Raw genomic sequence first — 9,546 nt, 5'->3', positions numbered from 1 at the left:
GGTGAGGGGCAGAGACACAGAATCACAAGTCAAAGGAAACCAAACTGAAGCACATGGATATGACAACAAAGAACGGAAGGTGAATCACAAAACACAAACCAGGAAATACATAAGGGCTAATACGGGACAGTAAGCATAAACACATAGCAACTGAAGACTACAAACAAACACAGGAAGTTCAAGCCCAGGGGCCTGTACTACGAACCTCGATTAGAGGGTTAGCGAGGTATGTTGAGCTCAAAGCCTGGGTTAGCTAACCACGAAAGTCGATCTCTTTTAGCGTCGCTGTATCACCACGGTGACTTATGCTCGCAACCAAACCTGGTCGGGAGCAGGTTTTCAGCGTAGTCTAAATCAGCGTATTCTTAAATCGGTGTGCGCAGCTTCCTAGCCCCTCCTCCGACAATGGCGTCACCATTTGTGGGTGTTCCCGTGGACCTCGGCGCACTAATCGTACAGGCGTCTCTCCGGAGACAGAGGTTCTTTCGGGACAGAACCGATCCCTTGGCATTGTCTGGCGATATTCTTTATGAGAGATAAAGATTCTCATCAGAGAGTATTCGTTATTTGATCGTCCTTGTTGGACCGTATGTAGGCAATGCTACACAAAGAAGCCGTGCACTTACTGTTGCGCAGTGTGTCTGTGTTTCACTGATATTTTTTGCCACGGGCACATATTTACATGCAGTTGGTGATGCAGAACATATTGGCAAAAATGCGATGTGCCTTGCTATTCGCAAGGTTGTAGCTGCGCTCAATACTTTGCTTAATATGTTCGTGGCGTTTCCCAGCTTCTTGCCCAGTCAAATTGTCAAGGAAGGATTTTACACACTTTCAGGTAAAATAAAACCTCCTGAGTGGAGGTAGCACGTCAGTCTTGAATTTCTGCGTGCGGGATTCGTCTCCCAAGTGATGTGCATTTATGTGTAGCTTAAAATGTCCCAATTCTTATGTCATATGGAATAGGACTTATTCACTAAAGGTTACAGAATAATGCCCAGTGTGTACACGTTTGCATTTGTCACATTCTACAGAATCCCTTTATAGGATTCCCCAAACTGATTGGAGCAATTGACTGCACTCATGTCCCTATCACTGGACCTTTAGGGGATGAGGCTGACTTTGTCAACAGAAAGTCAACCCATAGCATCAATGTGCAGGTAAAGTAGGTCTATTATCTGGGCTATATCATGTGGGAAGTGAAATTGCATGCAGGTAGCGTACTAAAACTTTGTTATATGCTTCATAATGGCCCAACTATTGTAACAGAAATGCCGTTTTCAGATGACTTGTGACCATCAACTTATGGTTACCAGTGTGGATGCCAAATGGCCTGGCTCAGTCCATGACTCCTGTATTTTTCGGGAGTCAAGTCTTTGCCGAGTGTTTCAGCAAGGTGTGGCGCAATACACAAGATCACTAACTGTAAATGTTGATTAAGGCACTGATCACATTATGTTCTTTCTAATAGTCTGTTATGATGGAATTCTTGTTGGGGACAGAGGGTATGCCTGCATGCCGTTCCTAATGACACCGTACGGTGACCCACAGAGTCAATCGGAGGCCCGGTTCAACGGGGCCTTAAGCACATGCCGGGTGAGGATAGAGATGGTTAGAGACGGGCCATCTCTAACCAGTTTTTTTGTTTAATTTAGTTTTCCTCTTGGAAGGATGCGTTTTTTTTTTTTTTTAGGGCTGGGCAAATCAATGCGATAATCACACGATTTCTTTAACGGGATTAACCCAAATTGACGCATGTTCTCTTTTGTAGCCTATTTCTTTTTAATTTTGATTTTGCAAGGTCTTGCCCACAGAATGTCAACATTCATATCAGAAATGATTTTAGTTTAGTTCCACTTACTTTACATTCAATTACACTTGCAGGGTCCTAAGTGACATCCTGTTTACAATTCCCTAATCTGTGGTGTTCCGTAAATTTCATATTCAACCCACACACTGAGTGAGTCAATAAAACTCTTTAGATCACTTGGTCTAGTTTTTGCTTATTAAGTAGGCTACATTTGGTATGAATGATAACGTGTCATTCCATTTGATAATCTCATTTAACTTCATTGTGACTTTTGTTCAATAAATACAATAGACAGAAAAACATTTGCTCATGTTCAATTATTTTATTTATTAGCCGTCACATCGCCATGCAGTTGCTGTGAAAGTAGAAAAAAAACATTATTTCAGTAGTCAGTTGCGCTTAACCAAAGAAAATCTAGGTAATAAAAATAATAGCCCACCCTCTCAAGGAGCTGGATTTCGATCTTCAATTTTTCCTCCAAGCTCCAAGTTGCACTTGTACAGCGCCCTTATAGTGTCTGTTCCAATCTAAAGAAATTATGGGTTAAAATCGTAATTCAGTTACCATGGTCAAAGCCTTGTGGCGCACCTTACAAAAGGAATAACCTAAATAAAAACCTTGTCTGTCTCTCAAGAAGGCCTTGAGGAGGTTGAGGTGGAGGTGGATGGCCCATCCAATGCCATTTCCCTCTATAGAATAAATGGTCAAAAGGAAGAGTCATGTGAAACAGTTACAGCACTGCTCGGTTGAGTTTCCCATTGTGATGGCTCTTTAGAAAGTTCAAAGGTGGCCCCACGTTCAACGTACATTAACCTTGGATAGTCAAGTGCCGTGTTGTCCATTATCCCTTACATAACTGCTATGTCAGTGACACAATAAGGCCTAGGCATTTTTTATTCTACAAATTCATATTATAGCTGAGAATTGTTAAGAAAAATCACCTCCATAGTCGCCCTGGAGTCACAGGCCAACAGAGTCTCCTGAAAGAATCAGGGAAACCTAATATAGGACATTCTTTCCAAAAATGTAACATTTAGAAGAATACTGACACTTTGCTTTGATAGTTATATACCTCTGATTGGAGATTGATTGTTGGCGGCTCCTCCAAAATAATGTTTGTACCTTCAACTAAAAATGACAATTAATTTACACTCAATCATTTCACATTTGATTAGCAAGACAATTATTTATGTCCATTGCCAATACATGAATACATACTCATCACAAACGCCTTGGATGTCGAGGCAGTGGGGTCAGAGGATATCCCCCCTTCCACTCCTACCATCATCGGCCGGCCTTCGTTATTGGCAAGAGCCAGCTCGTCCGAAGTGGTGAAGGGCGGTGGATCGGTCCCCCACTCAGTCGTATTTATTTGGGTTTTCTGTTTATTTGCTACAGGTAATCAACATGAGATTAAAGGTTGGAGCCTAGGCCATTGCAAATCATAGGCTAGATTCACCTGAAATTATTCAAATGGACTCTTACAACTTACCACATTGAATAATATTTTTATATTTATTTTTGACTTGGCCCCATGTTCGTAGGAGCGTGCTGGCACCACATCTATAGGGGTGAAAGGCATGATGATACATGACCTGACATGATATTTTGTTAGACAATATGCAGAATCTTTTCAATTACGAATTAACACGGTCGGCTATTTTTTGCCAGCACGCCACCCTAGCCTTATTATGGGCAACCGTGTTCCCCTTGGCTGTGATTTTGACTTTGAATTCCTCGTAGGAATTCATAAATAATACACTGCTCGTCTTGGGTGAAATACATCGCTCTCGCTTGATTCATTTTGCATAAGGGTGAGTCAAATGACGCGATAAACGCCCCTTTTATGTGAACGCGCATTGAACCTAACGCGGAAAACCTGGTTCGACTAATTGAATCTAAAGTGAGCGTCGTGGTACCATTTAACTCTGATTGCGAGTTGCGTCTCTGTCGAGCCAGGTTTTCCCAAGAAAGCCTGGGTATGTTCAGCGAGGTTCGTGGTATACCCCCCTGGTGATACCACTGAAAAACCAAAATAAAAGTCCATGGATGGTGGATTTGATGAATTTGAAGTGCCTGATGATTTTGAATTGGATTGTTGTTTTAAATGTATGAACAGACAGACCGACAGACAGACAGACAAGCAAGCCATGCAAACCAACACGGAATGTTAGCCAGACTGATAGACTGACAGAAAAACCCAAAGCCAGGAAGACTGACTGACAAGCAGACAGAAACAGACAAACTGAAACACACACAAGCAAACCGAGAGGCAGGCAGACGGACATACATCCAGCTTAACGGACAGACAAGCAGAAAGGCAGAAAAACGGACTCAGACAAACCGATGACATTCAGACACAGACTTTTTTACAGACAAAGAAGTGGTGATGGATAGCCTGCCGCACTGACTGTATGAAGCTTGGTGAAATGCTTGTAGAAGGCAGAGCATTCTGTGTGGGCCCTCTTTGCATCGTTGTTGTTGACAAGGAGTTTCCCCTCAGCCCCACACAAATCTAGGATTGGAATCTGTCAAATGTATGGCCTTCACAATTGTTGTCCCAATGTAGATATAAATAAATGCATTACGGATGTGTATATGTGTGTGTGTGTGTGTGTGTGTGTGTGTGTGTGTGTGTGTGATAGAGAAGGAAATTGTGTTAAGATTGAGGTATTAGTGTGTTGGATGTGTCTAATCCTATGCGGTTAGATCAGTCTGAGGGATTTCCATCTGAGCACTGACACACCAGATTATATGATCAGATTAAGTAGGCTAAATTCATATTCTGCAATGCACAGGGATTAGAAAATGACTGCAAGTCAAGAGAAAGGAAAACTGGGTAGCATGTGTGAACGTATACGATATATAAGATATTATCTTTTGTAGCATTAGGCCTTAATCTTTTGAATCATTTGAATCACTTCTGGACACTTATTATGGAGAGGTTTCAAATTAACCATAGAGGACGTCCCTTACACAACAGTTCAGTTCAGTTCAGTTCTGATATCTGATAACCCTTGAGATCTTACCGACTGTTGCATTCATAAAACGTTAGATTGGTGCATGATGGGTCAAAGCTTATGTGTTTCCATTTTCTCAGGGCTGATCGATTACCTCAAATTAAATCACGTGAATCTTTAACTGTCAGAAGTTTTTTGAGTCCATAGCATGGCCGTCTTTTCTTCTATTTATCCAATCCCACTTCACTTCCTGCCCTATCTCAACCTTTTCTTAAATCCTCAGGATGAAAAGGATACTCCTTGTGTTGTCCAATCTCTGCTCCTTTTCTCTTGGTCCTCCTCTTCATCTCTCCCTCCACTCTAATCCCCTCTCCTCTCCATTTGGCATTGTGCCCTCCTCTCTTCCACTGCACTCCGTTACCCTGCTGTCCATATAAGGGCGCACTCACGCTAGGCCATCTGTACCGTTCCCAAGTCCGTTTCACACCTGTACCATGCTCAACTCTAGATTGGTTGGCAAGTGTGAACACGCCAACCGTGCTCAAGTACAGTTCAATTCCATGGCCTGAGCACACTTTTCGGAGGTGTGCTCAGGCCACGGTACAGATGATAATGATCCGACACGGGCACAACTTTTTGATCAAAAATTCCCCGTTCGTCACGACGCAGGCTTTCTTGGTTCACTGGAGAAGGTGGGGCTGCGCACAGAGTCCAGATCTCTTTAGAATAATTTGCATACTCCCGAATGTTTTTATTTTTTTATGAATGAAGACACCCGCATGCAAGAATAAGTTCATGTCAGAGTGTAGGCTACAAACGCGATTAACTATTTACAAGAGCAAAAACGCCAACATATTCTTTATTTTGCTGACCACTTGTTCTTTATCCCGACAAAAGCCTCATAAGGACAGTTCCTATGCGTCTCTCTCGTAGCTCACACCAACCTAATGTCTTTGTTTAATATGACTGCATCACCTTCTCTCACATGATCAGCAACTCGCGGATTTCACTTTCTCTCCAGTTCGAACTGCTTATGATCATATCGCTGCGTTGTCTCTGTGGAGACAGCGCAGCAACACCACTACCCAACCCCCCCCGGAACCGCGAAGCTGTCACATTTACAACAGAATGAAATCCAGTAAACCGCCAATGTGTGCAGGGTCCGGGAGGGAAAATTTGGGTTCTAGCTCAAGCAGGCAATTTACCTCGAGGAGTGTTAACGCACAGACCGTGCCGCGAAAAAGGTGTGCATAAAACGGCCTATTTGGCAGTGTAAAAACGCTCAGTGAGAGAGGGCTGTATCTGAGTAGAACGGCTCCAAATAAGCAACAAAGTCAGTAAAGTGTCAATTGTGTTTTTTGTGTTGTACTACTAAGCAGCGGACCCTTGGTGATGACGTATTACGATGTGAGGACGTATGTACAAGAGGCAACCGTACTCAGGCCCAGTTGAGATTGCCTAGTGTGAGCTAGAGATGGATTTATTGATTTGTTTCCGCGAACCAGTTCGCGTCATTCAGTTCTCCAAGAGGATTCGTTCGCGAATCGTTCGTTCGTTCGTTCAGTCGAGTTTCCGGTAGCGGTGAATCGAATCATACACGGTTCTCTGAGTCAGTCAGACTCAGCCCCTCGTTCGTTAGTTAGTTCATTCGTTCAGTCGAGTTTCTGGTTCAGTCGAGTTTCCGGTAGAATCATGGAATGAACGGCTCAGACTCAGCGCCTCCCTCGTTCTTATTCTCATACGTCAACATTACAACTTTAACCAAACGCAGTGGGATGGGGGGTGTAGTTGATTATTGGATGTTTGACATATCAGCAAAATAATAGACTTGATTTAGCAATGATGGTGGGTGTCCCGGGTGTTTTAGGCTCCCATAAACAGAACCCTGTGCAGCCAAAGACTAAATCTAGCTGCCAAAATTAACACTGCCTTCAAAACGAGAGCTGGTTAATTGTGAAAAATGCATTAAACTGTCATCAGACAACGCAGTTATACGCTATTGTAATGACCTCGCCGGTGACAAACCAGGTCACTGAAAACCCGTAACCAATGGCAAAAAGCCACACTAACAACAACCGGTTACCCGGGCAACCCCCCAACCCGGTCCCTTCAACGTGCAAGCCCCCACCCTCCTGTTCTCCCAAGGCCCTCCCCCAGCTGACCTGATGATTCGCCCCCCACACTGATTGACAAGAAGAACATCCAATGCATGCACAGAGAACAACTGGCATAACGGACAACGAAATACAATGCAACACATAACACACAAACTCTTTAAATGTCCCAGGGTCGCTACACTATAGACTCTAGAGTTTCTGGTATAAAGGCTGGGACGAATTTCAAATTATAAATATGTACACTTTATGTTGAAAGTATACTGTCGCGATGTCCATTGAAACAAATTGCGCGGTGAGTAGTCTTCACAACGAGAGCTGGTAGGTTGTGAAAAATGTGGTATAAAGGCTGGGACGAATTTCGAATTATAAATATGTACAATGCATCCTTTAAATACGTCCATGCAACAGATGGCCAATGTGAATAATAGATAGCTCGCTCACTAAGCCCATTTGTTTTTTCCCCATTAAACCTGTTGATTTCTGTCTCTCATTGACTAAAATTCAACGAAAGCGTCCTAGACTCAGTCCTAGAACAGCATACGATTGGCTGGCCCTCGTGAGTCGTGACGTCTCTCAGTCGGTCCCTCCTCACAACTCACACAGTGAGTGAACGAACTGTCAGCGATTCAGCGACTAGTGGGTCTGGGAGGAGTCGACTCTGAGAACGAACGAGGCGAACGAGGCAAACGAGATGAACGAGGCGAACGACACGAACGAGGTGAACGAGAGAGAGGAACCAGTTCAGTTCGTTCGTCTTAACGATTCGTTCATTCGAACTGATTCGTTCGCGAACGAGTCAACACTAGTGTGAGCACACAATTATAATTGAGCATGGTACAGGTGTCAAACGGACTTGGGCACGGTACAGATGGACTAGTGTGAGTGTGCCCTAAATGTATTTTCAACCCATAAATTCTTCATTCTCTCCTTCGCTTGCATTGTCTCTTTCCAGGGCCTCTTCGGCCATGTTCTCCTCCCTAACCTTTGTCTTCTTTATTTGTTCAAATATCCAACATAATCGCAGTGTAATTTCCTCCACTTCACTCTCATTTCCCCCCTTCTCTTAAGTCTCTCTCTCTCTCTCTCTCTCTGCAGCATGCTGGGAGTGAGTCGTGGTGTGGGGTGAGACGCTGAGCGTTTGTTCCGTGGTAATTTCATTTAATTTAATGTGGTTTATTGGGTATAGTTTTCACTTTAAGTTTATTGGTAGTTTGTGTGTTTGTGCTTTTCTTTTTCCCTCCTGCCGGTGTCTCGCCGGTCGGCGTCTTTCAGACGCCATGGTAAATGGAGTCACCTTTGGCCACCTCACGCGGAAACATGGCATTAAAGTTAACGCGAGCTTTCCGTGCAGCATGGAAGATATTGGGCTTGCGGTGGGAGAGCAGGTGGGGCACGGCAGCGTGAGGTCGGCTGCTCGGATGAACAGTGCCGTGGTCATCTTCATGGATCAGGTAGAGAAGGTGAACCACGTCGTCGAGACAGGCATCACGGTGAAACAAATGTTTGTGCAGGTGGTGCCGCTGACACAGCCATCCACCAGGGTTATCCTGTCCAATGTCCCTCCATTCATAACCGACAAATTTCTTAGCAGAGCTCTCCAGACATGGGAAGGTGGTGTCTCCCATTAAAAAGATAATGTCTGGATGTAGATCTCAGCTGCTGAAACACGTAGTGTCTCACCGTAGACAGCTGTTTATGATCCTTAACAATCGATATGCGAAGCTCAAACTCTGATTCCATGTTAAAGTAGATGATTATGACTACGTGATATTTGCCACCTCGTCGGCTATGAAGTGTTTTCGATGTAACGATGAGGGACACACCGTGAAAGCCTGTCCGAGAGAAGGGGATCCGGCTCTGCCTGGCCGGGGGGTGACACCCGGCCCTGTGGCGGGGCTTTCCGCTGTTCCGCCAGTTGCAGCAGAGCAGCGGAAAGGCACTGCCCAGCAGCCTGTGGCTGCGGCGGAGATCTCATCTGCTGCAGCCCGGGCTGCGGCATCTGAGCGGCCAATAGCGGTGCCGCGGAGCGCGCCACCTCTCGCCGCTGCTGTGTCCAACCTGGAGCACAGGGGGGTGATATGGATGATGTGCACGGTGTGACCGAAAATGATCAGGCAAGTGGGAGAGAGGTTTTGGGTGATGATGTGGTAGAAAGTGAGGTGGGGGAGGAAATAGCTGGAAAAAGGGTGAGTGAAGTGCAGATAAATATTTGTGGCGTCAGTGAAACGCAGGAGGGTATGTCAGAGGAGGAAGAGGAAATACAGACAGAGGAGGGCAGTAAGCCTACATGGGGGGAACAGGCAGAGGAGACAGTCATGGGGAGCAATAAGCCTTCATGGGGGGAACAGGTGGAGGAGGCTGAGATGGAGGAGGAGGAAGAGGAGGCAGTGAAGGAAAAAACTACTTCTAAACAAAGGAGAAATTCTAGAGCAACTAAGCAGGAAGCAAAGAGTAGTAAGGTGGAGGAGGACAGACAGATAGTAAAGGGGCAGAGAGAGGAAAGCGAAAGTGATGAGTGTGTCTCTAACAGCAGTGACATATCTAGTTCTAAATTAAGCAACAGTCAGCAGAAAAGACTTTACTCTGTAGAACTAATACAGGCGTTTTTAGCCAAAACCAAAAATGCTAAAGGAGTTTAAATGGAAGAGCATTTCGCTGT

General features: G+C 44.7%; 1 pseudogene across 1 annotated transcript; it reads left to right on the top strand.

Moving 5' to 3' along the window:
- The first annotated feature begins 405 nt into the window (after nt 1-405).
- LOC307073791 (putative nuclease HARBI1) lies at nt 406-4,916 on the top strand (annotated as a pseudogene). The gene is made up of 5 exons: nt 406-838; nt 1,048-1,160; nt 1,285-1,396; nt 1,472-1,611; nt 4,911-4,916. The product of its transcript is annotated as a putative nuclease HARBI1 (transcript).
- The last annotated feature ends 4,630 nt before the right edge of the window (nt 4,917-9,546 follow it).

The sequence above is a fragment of the Pollachius pollachius genome, assembly GCF_949987615.1.
Source record: "Pollachius pollachius genome assembly, chromosome: 3".
NCBI lineage: Eukaryota > Metazoa > Chordata > Actinopteri > Gadiformes > Gadidae > Pollachius > Pollachius pollachius.
Note: the sequence above shows the minus strand (reverse complement) of the source record. Positions and strands in the feature narration are given on the sequence as shown.